This window comes from Saccostrea cucullata, unplaced genomic scaffold, assembly GCF_032062105.1.
Source record: "Saccostrea cucullata isolate Sc308-1 unplaced genomic scaffold, CSIRO_AGI_Scuc_v1 ctg11059, whole genome shotgun sequence".
NCBI lineage: Eukaryota > Metazoa > Mollusca > Bivalvia > Ostreida > Ostreidae > Saccostrea > Saccostrea cuccullata.
Window position 1 is genome coordinate 1 of NW_026923449.1, and position 17,389 is coordinate 17,389.

Consider the following 17,389-nt stretch of genomic DNA (forward strand, 5'->3'; position numbering starts at 1 on the left):
GATAAACGTATAAGTAAAACATTTTTTTTTAAAGCGAAATAGATTGCAACAAGAGTGGACACAAACTTTCAGTATGTAATGAATCTTGAGAAAAAAAAAACTCTGCCCAAGGCTCACAACACAATTTTCTCCAAAAATCACTTTACGATCTTTTATAATTAAATGCTGTAATATAAGAATTCTGAATTAAATCGTTTATAAATATAAATAGAAACATGATAATTAGTATTTTTCAGACATTAAGAACAGTTAATTAGACATATTCTTATTTACACTGTTTAAAACGTATAATTTATTTTCCAGTTCAAGTCAAATTGTTATTGCTACCTGTCACAAATTTAAATGAAATATTTAAAGGACCAATGTCAAAATCAAAATAAGTCCAGTTTGTCTTCACGAATACAAACTGTTTATCTTCCTAATTAGATTAATATCCCTAAATTGATGCAATGCGGTTACTTAAAATTTATTTTTAAGCATGTAAAAAGTCAAGCCAGGATATAGCTAAAATAAAAGCCATGTTGCACTCAAATCAAACAAAATGCAAAGTAGTACATGTACTTAAGAAAATGACAAGATAACTTTTACTGTCGCAAGAATAGAAAAATGCTAATTAAAGTTGTCATAGCATTGAACCCCTTTGCCAAACTGATTTTTGTACTCCAACGGTTTCAACCCTTTAGTGGAAACAAGTTTATTTTAAATGGACTGCCTTTATAAACATTTTTACTCTTGAGCAAAAAGGGAATATACTTTATAAATGTGACAATGAACAGTGACTGTTCAACAGTCCACTGAATTTTCTTATTATCCCCCCTTCGAAGAAGGGAGGGGCATTTTTTTCTGTCTCGGTCGGTCGGTCTTTTTCCGGTCCACCATCAGTTTTTTTATTTCTTCGCTGAGATCGCAAATATTGAAATGAGATTTATGGTAAGAATATCTAATTCAAGTTCTGTTTTGGGTACGATCGAGCCATTTTGGACAGAGTTATGCCCCTTGGACTTTGAAAAATTCCAATTGTTTGCAGTTTCCGTTCATATTTTTTTTTACAGAGGTTGAACAAATTGAAATGAAATTTGGTACTAGTATAAATTTATCATAAGAATTTAAGTCAAGTTATGATTTGGGTACATGAGCCATTTTGGACAAAAATAATATGAAGTGTACAATTCTGAATGTGAACTCACGATCACCCAGTTGGGTTTCTCCATCATTGCATAATAAGCAACAGCTCAGTGAGAAACTGCGACAATATTAAAGTCATTAGGTAAAATTTTCCTTCAGTGGACTTCTTCAAACTGTTGAACATACACTTGTATGTAGTAACAACCCACTAAAATTATTAAGGTATTTCTTCTTTCCATGGAGTATGGAAAATATAATATCATATAAAGCCAAAAAATGCACATACTTCACTGAAAAGATTTATTCATGATCATAACATTATCAAACTTAATCCAAGTCTCGATTTCTTCATAATCTTAGAATCTTTAATATAAACATGTTTAACAAGACATTTCTTTTCACCGTTTTCATATTTGAAATTGGCATTGTATTCTGCAAGCTTGCCTCAACTCACCGCACCTCCATTATTGATAACAAAACAAAACCAAAACAAAACCATGAAGAAAGTCAATCTTTATTTTTCTATTTAACTAAAATGGTCATTAGTTCTAATAAAAATCATGTACACAAGTTGTGATTTTGTGAAAACACATTCCATTTTGAATGATAAAATTATTTTGGGGGTGGGGGGAGGAGGGGCAATATTTATCCCCCCCGGTGGAAACCCAGGGGGAGGAACAGGAGGGGGGGGGGAGGGGGTGGAGCTGGCATGTTGGGAGGGGGGCCAGGAGGGGGAACCCCCCCAGGAGGTTGGGGGGGGGGGCATACCCTGGCTCATGGGTGGTACTTTTGGGCCCGGGGGTGGCTAGGAGGCCCTCCTGCTGTTTCCCCAAGGGGGGGGGGGGGAGGATTCTTGGGGGGGGGGCAACGTGGAGGAGGAGGAAGCTGTGGGGGTGCTGAATTGTTGCTGGAGGGAACTGGTACGTCCTTCTTTCCCTCTGTGGGTGGAGGAGGGAGTGGCATGGGGGTCTTGGATTCTATCTTGAATGCAAACTGTAGGAAAAACTGAAAAAAGAAAAACATCACATTGTAAACGTTTCGTGGATTTTTACAACATATATTACTTACAATCATCACATTCTGTGCAAAAATAAACTTTACTGATTAAAGAACTATGCATGCTAACTCTCGTTTTCTACCTATATTTTTTACTCAGTATATCTCAAATATCAATTCAGTATTGAAAAGTTAAAAACAGGGGGGGTGGGGGGGGGTGTTGATTTGAACAAAACTAACACTATAACTGAGGATATTTTAATATTTCTTCGACTATTAATGGTTCTACAAGATTTTCAAATATTATATTCCTAAAAGTTTTAACTTCAACCCCCCACCTCCCCAGGTATTGATTCAGATTGATTTGATCAACCTTGAATCTACACTATCTTGGGATGCTTCTGCATTAATATGCCTAATCATGGCTTTGTTGTTCTCAAGAAAAGGGTTTTTGATGATTTTTCCAATGTATTTCAGTGTAAAACTTTGACCTATTGTTGTCCCACCCTACCTAAAGAGATCAAGATTTTAACAAACACTACCTAAGAATGTTTCCAAATAAATATGACCAATCATAGCTCCATGGTTCTTGAAAAGAATATTTTTTCCTATATATTCTAGTTTAAAACCTTGATCATCCATTCTGACCCCACCCTACCCCTGGGGCATGATTTAAAAAAAAAATAAATTTACACTACATTCCATTGGTTCCATATAAATATGACCAACAATCACAGCTTTGCTGTTCTTGAGAAGAAGATTTTTAAGATTACTCCTAGGTAAAAATGATTGTCCACTGTGGTGTAACCCAACCTCTGAGGTCACGTTTTCAATAAACTTGAATCTATCCTACCAGAAAATCTTTCCATATAAAATATATAAATATGACCAACCATGGCTTTGTTGTTCTTGAGAAGAAGATTTTCCCTATATATATTCCTTTGCAAAACACATATTTAATTCAATGTACTACTTTAACAAAAGTGGATGAACAAATAATTTAAGATTTTAATTCTATTTTTTAACAATCTCCATTGGTTTATTAGACTTGGGACAGAAAATTCTTTATGTAATTGAAATCCTCTGTTAGTTGTCTGATATTTATTTGTACTTTAGAGAAATCTACATTTCCAGTCTTCATCACCATACTACTCAATTAATTCTCAATACAAACAATTAGACAGTCTAGCAGCTTTAAATAAGTTGCATGAATCATGTTATACTGCACTTCATATCTTGATTTCTACTTGATATCTAATACTTTAAGCAATTTCTTCTTTAATGGACGAAGATAATCAAGGCATGTCTCAATTTTATTTATCTCAAGTCTAACCGACCCTTAAAACTATGAAAATACTTATTTTTATCATATATATTGAAAACTATGATTTGTATAATTTATTTATTAAACTGACCTTTAGGACAATTACATTACATGTATCTATGGTGATTGATTATCAAATGTGACTAGGTAAGGGAAATAACTTCTCTCAGAATTTCAAACATCTGTAAATCATGCGCTTTCCAATGTGATGAAAAGGCTGTTTATTGTTCCACAGAACTGTGCATCAAATACAGGTACTTCGTAATAGTCAGAAATTATACACAACATCAATTTGTTTCCCCTAATTTGTTTAAATTTTAGTTTGATTATCTTTAAGAACCTACAATATCCTATAAAGTCTCTACAACAGAAATTCAGTAAACAGAATAAGTTTCCTTGCTCACTTCAATTTTGTTTATGTGCACATGCACTCGTTTTTGTTTTATGAAGACACGTTTACCTAAATTGGGGTTATAAACAAAAACTACTGGTACTTTAATGAATCATGCATCCATTGAGCACAAAAAAATACATTCCCTTAACTAGATTTTCCCTTTTACCATGGAAAAAATAACTTTTTCATATTATTTAACCTGCATCATGTCAAAAAGAAGCTTTGGTGGTGTAAAATGTTGATGACAAATCAATTCAGATTGATTAATAGATAAACAATCACATTAATTGAAAAATTTCACACTCATACGATCCCTACCTGCTTTGTTTCCCTGTTCCAGTGTGACCATAGCTTTTTGGGATCTTTGTCAACTTCCCTGCTAGGGACCTACATGTTACAAGAAAGATAACTCTTCAGTACACAGATATCAAGTTAGTCACATCAGAGTTGCTAAGCTGCATGGGCCGATACTATCAGTACCGGTATGCAATTTTTTCATCTGGTTCTATCAATTCTACCATTGTAAAATCCACACACTATCTAAATATTTATCTTTAATTCCAATTCTTCATGAAGAAAATAAAATTACATGAGAAAAGAGTTAGGGTGTTGTCCATGAACTATAAGCATTTATCATTTCTGCTTGACTTGATTACATACTTTGAATGCTATGGTTTCATACGGTTCTGCAGCAAACAACAGATACTGCCACTTCCTGTCCGGTGGTTCCACCTTCTGTTCATAAGCTGCCATAAATCTGTGGCGCGGAGCAATTCCCTCCACAATCTCGGGGTAATCAATCTGGATAATAGAAAAAGAAGTTTATACAAAGAAATATAACTCTTACTTCCTTTCTCTTACTTTTGACAGAAAATGTTTGAAAACCTCTGATCCCCTTACCAATAATTATACACATAAAAAGATAATTTATTTATTGTCTCTTTCAGGATTGTTCACTAATATTTGAACTATTATAATCACATAGAGGACTGACCTGAAACAGCAAGCTCTGTTGGCCATTGTCTGGGTCCCTCTGCTTAGTCACTGGAAGGTAAGACAAACTAAAACATGAGACCTCCTCTTACCATATATGTGACAAGTTTCAGGCATAAACACAGCAGAGAATTTTGAAAATTCTCACATTAAGGAAAATATATTGTACACCAGAACAAATGGCTCCATCCCAGGGGATGACAAATCCAACTGCCCGACGCCTGGGGCTAGTGAACTTTAGGGGTGGGCAAGTGAAATTTTATCAACTACTTGCCCGTGGGCAAGTGACGTATCAAAAATAAAATCAAAGTAAGCCATAGATTTAAAACTGAGCATAGAGGTTTGCATGATCTACTCAGTATTTATCTTCCTCTTTTCTTGAAATATTTATAAATACAGCATTAGTTTATGTTAGGGCAAGCAAAAATTCAGGTAGGGCAAGTGAATTTTGACCAGTACTTGCCCTTGGACAAGTGCCTTAAAAATCCATTTTTCAGCCCCTGCATCTTCATATTTTTTTCCTCAAAATTTGATTAAAGCTACATTTTATACTTGATTTTCATTTCTAGCATACTGACCTCACAGAAACATATTTAAAACCAAAATAAATCAATCGACAAACACAGACCTTTATATCCTGGCCTTCCTATTTTTACGAATTTCTTGATGTCCACCCTGGCTTTCTCAGGAGCTGGCTGAGCTGGGGCCTCTTTAGCTTCCTTGGCAGCTCGACGAGCCCTGACAACAGAGGTTTACAAGTATTGAGATTTTAGAAATTATCTTACAGAACTTTTTCTTTTGCATTTGCTTTCATTTGTAATTTAGCCATGTTAACATTTATGAAGTGGTTTTCATTCAACTCAATTTTTCGCTAGTTAGTTTTGCTTTCAAGATATAGAAATGTGTTCAAGAATTTTTTTTCTTTATTTTTGGGTGCTCAAAAATTTCTAAAGCCTTGTCTACAATATATTCTCAGAGTTAGAAAGAAATTACTTAATATTAATTTATCTTTTGGGCAACATGTTAATCTTGGATGTGAACTTACAAGTTTGCCTGATGCTTCTTTCCTTGTGTGTGTGCCAAGTAGCTTCCCTGTAAAAGTCGAACAGTCTGAATTATGTAATTTCAATTCAAATTATCACCTTTAACATTGTTTAAATTTTCTGAGTTCAGTCATGATCATAAATTTGAACTCAATCATAAAATTATTTTTAAATGCACAAATTGCCTTGTCAAGACTTACCTCATTGTTGTGAAGAGTAAGACATAGTTTACATTCATATGACCCCAAATGATTTTTCATGAAATATGGATCCTGAAAAGACAAGAAAAGATAGGCTTAGATTTCTTTTTGGTCCCTGCTTAGGATTATCTATTAGAACCATGAAAAAGTTCACAACCTGAAAGCCGTTTTCATCCCTGTCAAAAATTGAGCATTATCCGTAATTTCTCATAATAGGATACATACAGATCACAGGTAAGTCACAAACTTGTCAAACATCTTTAACTTTTTTTTAATTGAAATTCTCATCAAATTTAAGACACATTTTTCAGAAAACACATAGCTTAAGCTTTTTGAGCTACCATTTATATTTTTTATGCATTAGTATCGGATACACTTTGTGTAAGAAAATCTTGGAGAGGCAGGGTTGTACCGGTACTCTGCTTTTTCAAAGAGAAAAGTATGTATCTCAATACCGATAAAATTCCATCAAAATTGAGTAATTTGCTGTCTTCTTGTGGCTTCAGTGTATGATAAGAAGCAAAACAATGCTGGTTTAAAAACAAACATCACATACAAGTTTTTTTTTATTTGCAACCTTTAACAGTGTTAACTTCCTTTTTTTGTAATTCTTGTATTAGACTGTTACCATATACATGTACTCTGTTATCACATTTTTCAGCTATAGATTAATGAATCAATTTCAAAAGTAACCAAACTATGATCCCAGAATATTAAATTTTTATAATGAATAGTTTCTGTTTGAAAAATTGTACAGTATTGATGTCACCCTTTGCCTTTTTACATTAATCAGCTTGAAATATAAAGTTTCAAGAGATCGATGAATTATATCATAAACAAATTTCAAAATAAGTCAAACTATTAATATTATATCATAATTTAATATTTTAAGTAGATAAGCTCTCTGTTGAAAATTTGTACAATATTGATGAAAGTAGTTGCAAAACAATGTTCACTTGCAAAAGGTGTACAACATACATTTCTTACACTGTTTAAATATTGTATGACTGATCAAAGTTTTCAGTAAGCACAAGTACCTGTTGTAGACTTACCTTATTGAGGTCAATGGTTTCCAGGGCCAGCTGTCTCAGCCTCTCCCTCCTGTCCCTGTTAGACTCCGAGGCTGAGGCCACGCCCCCTACACCTGTCTTACCCCCAGCCCTGTGCTGGAAGTCCATCTTTGTTTACTTCTGTTTATGCAACTGGATGAAGAACTTTACCAAACACAATGCATCTACAAAAAATATAATAAAACAGTTAAACTTGGTAATTTTTTTGTTGTACTTGTAAATCATGCAAATTGTTAGAAAGGTCATATCAATCCTTTGTCTCCTGCTATGAAATAATGAGTTTATTCCCTTATCTTGATGTGCCTCTGCCTTCAACTAAAAGATATTACCTGAAACCTCAAAAGTAAATCAATTGTCATCACAATGTTAAAACATTCTTATCTCATGTTCAATTCCTACACAAATTATCTACTGAATAAGTATTCAAAAAGAAATGAATTAATTTAAGAAAATTTAGGGAGAAAAAGTTTTTCTTAAAGGCGGATCCAGGGCCGGCACGCCGGGCATATAAAATTTATATGTCCATTATCTTAAAATCAAGGAAAAAACATCTCATATTTGTAAAAATTTGTCAGCTTCCGGGGGATTCACCACCGGACCTCCACCAGGGCCTTGCCCTAGACCCACTGGGGGCTTCAGTGCAGCCCTCCAACCCCCTGCCATCTACCGCGCCCTCCCGTCACGAAATTCCTGGATCCGCCACTGTTTATTCCTTTAATATAATTAAAAGGTGATGCATACAAAAACTGGTTGAACAGTTTCAGTGAAGTATAAGAAATTGAGCTAGTTATCTCAACAGTGGAGGCTAAGACCCTGGACGGCTTTAAGAGTTAAGACCCAGCTGTCCAGTGCCAGCCACTATCTCTGCGCTTTTAATCTTTTAATTTTATGAGCACTGTATATAGACACTCACACCCTCACGCAGCGTGTGAGAAAACTTTAGTGGTTTTGCACTGTATGGGAAGAAGAAATATATAGAAAAGCTGTGTGGTTTATTTATTACCTTTTTATAGTTTACTGACACAACTGAAAAACAAAACATTTATAGACAATGTAACATTACATTGTCTCTGTACGCATGGTGTGCTGCCATTTAACAGGCAGGAAGTAGACCCATGTGTCTCAGTAATAAAGAAAAGAAAGCTGTAAGGCGGCCGTTTCCCAAAATGATCTATGTGAAAGGTATTGATTAATTGTAAAATACAAGTCTGAAGTTGGCTAGGAAAGAGCGGGGGGCTGGCAAAGAGTAAGGTTCCTTATATCATATACTAGTATAGGAATATGTATATAATACACTAGTAGAGGAATACGAAGCAAGTACCTGTGGACTGCACAGGCGCTTTTTTCATTCAGTAAGTTTAGTTTTCTACTATATAATAACACTAGCTTATTGTATGAAACAAGCGCCTGTGGTGGACTGCCACAAAACTATTAACTAATCAAATTACAGTATAAAGACCTAGAAAGTAAAGTTGGAGGAAAATGCTCTATCTAACAGGCTCATGTCTTATCTATACTTCAAGATGACCAGATTATTAACCACACATACATTAATAAAACATTATTAACACACTCATGACACTGTGAATGTAAATTTTACCATGTTTACAGTAAAGAAATAAAAAAGTGGATCCGAGAACAGAGAAAATTCGAATTTGCATTTTCTTTCATATTGTGATATTGCGATTTGTTTTTAAATTGGTATCGTATCTACTTACAATCTATTTGCAGGATTCTGTAATAAAATTATAGGGAAAAATTATTTTACTGCAATTTTACTTACAAGAGAAGGAAACGTGTGAACAACGAATGAAGCCACTTTCGGAACTCTCTGCTGTTGTTGATAATGCAAGAGTAATAATGTAAACTAATTTTAGAACCCATTTCCGAAATATTACCAAGGGTTTCTGATACGCTACTCTCCTCATGAGGATAGTAGCGTATCAGAAACCCTTGGCTAGCGAAGATGGACTTGTTTTATGTTCCACATAAGTTTAGAGGTCAAAGGTTTTTTGTTGGAAGACACTATCAACTACCAATGTTCCCTGACAAGCAATAAAAAAATTATTATTTCTAATATATTTCAATGTAAAACTTGGATTCCCACTAGTGTGGCCCTGCCGTACCCCTGAGGTCAATGATATGAAAAATGTATAATCTTCACTACCCCAGGATATACTTTCACATTAGTTTCAGCTTTCCTAACCTAATGATTCTCGAGAAGAAAATTTTTGAAGATTTTTCCTATATATATTTCACTATAAAAATTAACTTGCATTCCCTAAATTGTGGCCTCGCCCTACCCCTGGGGCTCATGATTTGAACAATTTAGAATTAATCTACACTATCCTAGAATCCTTCAATATAAGTATAAGTTTTTCTGGTTCAGTGGTTCTTGGGTATAATTTTTTTATATTGACCCCACACTATTTTCGAATTTTTTTTGATTATCTCCCCTTGAAGGGGGACTTGGCCGCACTTCATTTAAAAACGATGTGAACTCCCCTTTACTCAAGAATGCTTTGTACTAGGTTTGGTTAAAATTGGCCGAGCAATTCTTGAGAAGAAGTTAAAAATGTGAAAAGTTTACAGACGGACGGACAGAAAGACGGACGGACGGACTTTGTGTGATCAGAAAAGCTCACTTGAGTTTTCAGCTCAGGCGAGCTATACATGTAATCTGCACGTGTGACCTTGTCAGCAAATAAAATCTATCGTAAGTCAAAAGGTTTTTTTTTTGTTCATAAAAATTGTTGGGGTATTATATTTTTTCAGTTTGGCCGTTTTAGCACACGGCGGGTGTGACCTGTCGACAGGGGATTTTTACTACTCCATGGCACCTGATCGCACCAACGTTTTAGATATCCATTTTGCTCTGCTCACAAACTGTATTTTTTTCAATGGACTTTTGAGCTTGATTACTGTTTGTTATCTTCAAATTTCATCTTGAAACAGAGCTTAGAAAATATCTAAAGCAGTGGAGAGTGGTTCTAAATTAACATCGATTTTGTTTTTTGTTTTTTTCCTTTCTGTCATTGTCACAAAAATCTAACATGTTGTTCTTCAATGACGCAAATCACACGTCTATTTTCAGAAAATTGTTTTCAGTTTAATTTTTTGAGCAATTTATATTATTTTTTGCTCATTGAAATTTATAGTGCATGCACTAAAATTTCGAATTGGATTGGAATAAACAAATCACTTTTGTATTATTTCTATAATAGTTATAGTGCTAAATAAACACATTTTTGTATTAATTGGAATAAAACAGAACTTGTTGGATTTATTGAAACGGGGTCCAAATTTGAAGCTAGATTTTTCCCCAAGTGAATTTCATATCATTTTTCCAATGACGTGGTTTAATACATTGATACGTATCATTTGTATTTTTCTATTACGCAATCACGTACATGTATATGTTATAAAATAAATTGTCGAATAACGAATGAAATTGATTAAGAAATCAACTTTTATTTTTAGAACTGTTTCATGACAATATCATTATGCATATAAAATCTAAAGATTTTTTTTATTATGGCATCGTGTTTAAATTTCATACCTGTACTTCAGAATTTTTAAATTACCTACTGAAGCTTTTTAAAATGATGTCTTATCCCCTTGCAAAGAAATTTGCAATATTACGAGATTTTCTACCAAAACTAGACAAGAGGGGAGGGATCGAGGCATGATTTGAAGAGATAAGAAGCTTTGTTATAACCTTTAAAAAATTGTTTCTATACAAATCTATACGAAGAAAAGTCTAACATTTCTAATTTTTTTTTACTGAGCGGTCATAAAAAATCGATGTTTGACAGCTGAGTGAGATGTTGGGCCTGTCAATAAGATGTTGGACCGCTTACGTCACACAGTGGGCGGTGCCTAATTTCATTTGCATTCGTTGGTGTTCAATAGTGACGGACTTCCTGTTACATCACGAAAGACAGTACATATGTACAAGATACATGTATGTAAAAAAAAATTATAAAAATGAAAGGAATAACAAAACATTTATTGACTCTGTTCTCGGGCAAAATTCGTTTTGTTGACCCTCAATCTTAAATGTCTGCCTTCGGCCTAACGGTAGGTCCGTAGGAAGCAATTTCAGTTTGGGAGGGGGGAGGGGCACAGCCACAATGGCTATCAGACGTTTTTATTGAGGGGGCTCAAGCATATAGTAGCCATGTTTTTATAGACTTAGTATTATATAGTACTACAAATGTATATATATGTCGGCAAAATCATTGGGGGACACAGCCCCCCGGTGCCCCCCCCCCCTTGTTCATACGGCCATGAGTTTCTCAGGCAGTTCTCTCAGTTTGGTTCTTGGGTCCGACAAGTCGCACTCTAACTCAGTCAATAAATGTATAATATATCATGGGAATTCCTCCAATGTATATTTATAACGAAACAGTTTTCAAGCTCAAAAGTCCATTAAACAATACAAAATTGGAGCCGAGCAAACATGAACCTCCCAAACACCAGAGGTGGGATCAGGTGCCGTGGAGGAATGAGCATTCCCCTACCGAACGGTCACACTAGCCGTGTGTCCTCATCATGATCTGGAAATAACGAAAACATCCGCCGAAAATTCAGTGTGTATATAATGGCCTAGCAATTAGTATGAAAAATGTCAGTCAGCATGTGATTAATTGTATTTGCTGACAAGATCATTGTATCGACCACAGAACTTAGGAAATGGTGACTTTAAACGAGACTGATGATATTCTTGTTTCAGAAACATGTTTATCAATAATTTACCTCATTTTAGAAATTGTTCATACGTAGAGTATGCTTCTGTGTATCAAATCAACTGAGAGATACAAACCCCGTATGCAGGTGATGAAGGTATATTGCTGCATGGTAAGTAATGGAATTGACAGCTGAAAAGTTAAGGCCATATCTCGTTTATCATAAAGCTTGGTTATTAGATAACCATTAACGCCTTTTTCGAGTAATACTCCAGTATATCTAGTTATGAAAGAGATGTGTCCGAATCTGACATCTTTTATTTCAAGTATAAATCGTATCGACATAAGAATGGAAATAAACCACTGTTAATTGACAATACGTCGTCGATATACTAGTATCTAATTGTCGAGTTGTAGGCAACAGCAAGTGTTTTCTTTTCACGTAAAAGATTTTGGACAAATTCTCCTTAATATGAATACAAAAGCAGGTCTGCTAATAACGGAGCGCAATTGGTACTAGCTGCAGATCTGTAGCGTTATGGTTTTATATATTTGTCTTTATGGTCAAAGACAAATATATAAAACCATAACGCTACAGATCTGCAGCTAAATTGGTACCCATAGGAATTTCAATAGATTGTTGGAAGACTTGGTCTCCAAATTAAAATACCACATAGATATTGTCAATCAGAAACTCAAGTATCTTTTTTTTTTGAACAATCAGTATGCTTTTAACAAAACAATTTTGCAAATGACCAGTGACAAGGTAAATAAATTTTACAAGTTTCATTTTTATTGAAAAAGCAGCTGCCAATGATTTCAAAAAGCCTGAACTTTAATTTATCGTGGGGGATGGTTGTATATCGTGGAACCAACCATAGTTCATATACTAAAGAATCGGAATCTGCAATATGCCAGAAAGCAGACATTTTAATTTTTTAAACCAGGTAGGTCTTAAGCACAGCAGAAATGGCAAAGGGGCACTATTTTTATATATTATACTTTCATGTAAATTACTTGAATCTGATTCGTCGAGAAACATTTGATAAAAAGCACTACTACCCGCTGAATAATGAAGCCACGCCCTCCTGCGTAGCAACAGTCAACATTGCTTGACGACGGGCAAAAAATAGCGACTGCGCGGAATTTATGCGCGCACGGTTCCACTGTAATATGTATCTGTATAAAACATTCAGTATAATATAATAAATATAGCATGTAGTTGAGTGTAACATTGAAAATTTTCACCCCTCGAAAACCATTGTCAACCTCGGCTGCGCCTCGGTTGACAATGGTTTTCTTGGGGTGAAAATTTTCAATGTTACACTCAACTACATGCAATATTTATATAATCTAACCGTTGCAAAAGGCTAGGATGAAGTCAAAATGTTATTTTTTTTCATATGAAGATTTGATAATAAATTCCTCGTTGCAGTTATCAATTTTTTTTTGCAACGGATAAATATTGTAGATGTTTACCAATGTGAGAAACAATTATTGATAAAGACCCAGATGTGATAATTTGTTGACAGTTAAATGTGATTCCGACTTGCAGAAAATATATAAAAATAATTTGATGAGGTATAAACCCTTAAAGTATCGTCTAGCTTTTGTATTTGTACCAATTGTTTTCCTGAAGATGACATAGCAATGCCGATATTAAAATCGATCTAATCCTGCTGAATGTTTAATCAGCATGACGAGGGGTTTATCGTTTATTATATAGGTTCTAATTGCCTATCTTTTAAATGCCTCTTTCCAAGAACTTGACTTGGACGACGCATGCTCCATTTTCATCTCAGCTGCGGAAACTGGACTTCAGTCTGCCAATAAATCTTAAATCACATGTCGCCGGGCTAGTGCTCATTGATACATTGATTTTGGTTGAAAGGGAACAATATATCATAGCCATCGTGAAAAAAAACCATACAGATTGTGGACACGTCACAGCCTCATTGGACCCTAGAAAACGTGAAAGCCAAAAAGTACTGACTGGTCATGTTTCGTTGAGATCTACCTCTGTTATAACTTAGAAGGTGCAACAATTGGAAAACTTTATCTTTAACACTTGGAGATTTTGGACAGTGACTATGGCCCATGTCAGAATATCGGCAGCTAACAGCATTAAACAGAAGTACAATCTGCGCCGCGCCTCGGCGCCCGTGCAGACTCACCACATGGTTGTAAAGGTAAGCAATTTTATCTATCACTCTTATTTACTCCAAGGTACCTATAGTGTATCCCACCCTAGAACTCACACCGGCTCGATTCGGGAGGGGGGGGTGTTGTCCGGAGGAAGCCATAACCTAGGCCTCTTCCCAGCCTGTATCTTCAATCAGGACTTATATTTAGGTGGGAGGAAGAACTATAGACCGTCTGGAGTAAGGGCTAATAATGAATTGTTACACAGTCAGTGCACTTTAATATTTTTTATTTCGATTTTTTCCTCTAATATTTCAAATGGTATAGTTTATCATACTTAATATCATACTTAAAACATGATTGTTTATTGCACAATACGCATAAAATGTTGTTTCGAATTACCAGTATAAATGTATTACAAAGAGTATAGCTTTTTAATTAGTTTTTATATACAAATTAAGCAATAAGTATAGCTATAAATCATACATTACATGGTTATTGCACTACGCATGAAAGGTCATTTATAAGCTGTTGCAGCGCTTCACCACGTGACAATTTAAGACTAGAGCTTTTTGCAATAGACCATCAGGATTTCTCTTTTTGACGTGGAAACCGTAAGCACATCACCAACTGGCAAGTCTATGACTGTGAATAGTACTCCATTCAGTATAAATGTATTTAAATATAATTCTATACAATTCCTTTATATATATGCTCTTAAATTTCTTATCTGATCTTAGGGTTTGACATTTATTAAATTCAATACAGTATTTTTATCAAAATGCTTACTGAGTACTTCTAAAAGTTCATAGAATTATCTAACTTCTACTGAACTTCTAACGGAAGAGTACTAGCAGTATTTGTATCTTGAATTTCAACTTAATTGGAATTGTTTTCTGTTTTGTTATCTGTCGTTTTGAAAGTATGTAACACAGAAATTACACAATAAATTCACTAAATTGATATGGAATGTTTTTGTTCGACTGCGAGACAGAGCAACAGTTAGGGATCTGACATTTTGCCTGATGTAATCTGATACATGAATTTATGCGCGCACGGTTCACTGTTATATGTATTTGTATAAAACATTCAGTATAACATAATAAATATTGCATGTAGTTGAGTGTAACATTGAAAATTTTCACCCCTCGAAAACCATTGACAACCTCGGCTGCGCCTCGGTTGACAATGGTTTTCTTGAAGTGAAAATGTTACACTCAACTACATGCAATATTTATTATATTATACTGAATGTTTTATACAAATACATATAACAGTGAACCGTGCGCGCATAAATTCTGCGCAGTCGCTATTTTTTGTAATACCACCCGTCGTCAAGCAATGTTGACTGTTGCTACGCTGGAGGGCGTGGCTTCATTATTCAGCGGGTAATAGTGTTTTTTAGCAAATGTTTCTCGACCAATCAGATTCAACTAATTTACATGAAAGTATAATATTTATATAATATCTAACGGAGCGGGGGTTCGATGGGATGGGGTAGATTGAAGAAATGTTTATAAGCAAGGAATTGAAGAAGAAAACAAGACAAGTTAAGGTCTTTCCACCCTCACAATTTTAATGGTTCAAAGTATAAAAACTTTCATTCATTTTTATGTTATATAGTTTAAATTTACCAATTATTGCAAAAAAATGTATAGGTTGTATTATTATTTAAGATGGAAAGATAAACAGAAGTACATGTCAACATAAAAAATCGTACATTTTTTGTAAACAATAGTAGAAATAAAATACTAAAAACCTGTTCAAATGCATTATTCTGATGCTGAAAGTTCCGAAATACTTGCTACTGATACTTTTGAATTCTGAATACTGCGGTATAAGGGAAACTATTTTACATTAGAAACTAGTACAGTAAAGAAAATGCCTGAATGAAGATACCTGAGAAGGAGTTACTGACCTTGTAAATATTTTTTAAACTTGAATAATTGATAAGATAAAAAAACAACACATTTTAAAAATTATTTTACTTAACAATATTTATCATTACACCCATTGAAACACATTCTTCCAACAGATATGGTTCTAGTGGGTATGGATTTAAATTAATAACAGTTTTTTTCAAAAACTTATAACATCATAGGAGGATGGAAAAACCTTAACACTGGATTTTCAATGTTGTCTTTTTTTTCGTCCTGTTCCTGTATTCATCCACGAACTCTACATTGGATGGAATTGAATGCAGAGATGAGGAAAGAATATCATAGCTCATACGTTCACTTGATGATTTAACCCAAAGTATGGTTTGCGCTGAAATGTTTGATCGCTACTTTTTGATTACTCATAGTCATACGGTATAAATCAAACTTATACTTTTAGTATGTTTGTTTATGTTTTAGATAAGAAATATTGATTAAAAACACGTTAGACAAAAAAAAAACAACACATTTTACTAAAAACATTATTGTATTATCACAGTTCCAGTATTTTAAGCACATACATGAATGATACATGTAATATTTAATGTAAAATACGTAAAAGCTGTTAACTCCCTAGTATTATACTTATTTGGAAGTTGCTTTTACAAAAGACAAATGCATTTTTAGAACAGTATAGTTTGGGTAAAATCCTTTTCTCGCCGTTAATGCTTCACTTCCCTCTTTCAAATTAAAAAGAATATGACACATTTAAAAAATGACGCACTAAGACAAGCCTTTATTATCTGGAACTGGATTAACGCTACATCAAAAATACATGTATATCGAGAACAATAACTAAAAGTATGAAATATGACAGGACACGATGTATTCTAGCATTTGAAAATTAAAACAGCATTTACGTAAGTTTGACACAGAAATATAACACTGAGATCAAGTCACATGTTTCAGTTATAGTTTATACAACTCAAACACATGTATAGCATTTTCATAATAAAAGCATCCGATCCTATAAATACTCAAGGGATGGAAGTTGGGATGTACAGAAAAGTGAGTAAATTTCTTTAGCTGTACAGAGGTTAAACGAACATTACTTTAATTTTTAACATTTTATAATGCAAGGAAACAAAAGATTAAAATGTCTGATAAGAAAAGTGCATAGAATTATTTATTTTTTTATTGGTACCAGAAAAAATTGTTATGAGAACTAGGTGTTTTACATTTATGTGGCTATTTCTTTTTATCGAACCATTACCTTTGTTTCATATTTTAAAAAAAATGACATCAGTAGAGAAGTGTTCATCATTTATTAATAAATTCTGCAAATTTCAAGAACATTGCAATTTCTCAAACCTGTTTTCCAATATCTGGATTCTCAAATTTAAATTTTATTACAGAAAATGAAAGCAACATGTGTGTAGTTTATTTTGATATATGAAATGGGAAAGAGGGGGATAGTTAATTAATTGATATAAGTACAGAGCCATTTTATGCATAAAATGGCTCTTGCTCTTTACCG

The 17,389-nt window shown here is 34.1% G+C and overlaps 1 pseudogene; it reads right to left on the reverse strand.

Annotated features, from left to right (window-relative positions):
• Positions 1-1,691: 1,691 nt before the first annotated feature.
• LOC134264063 (splicing factor 3A subunit 2-like) lies at positions 1,692-8,991 on the reverse strand (annotated as a pseudogene).
• Positions 8,992-17,389: the final 8,398 nt, after the last annotated feature.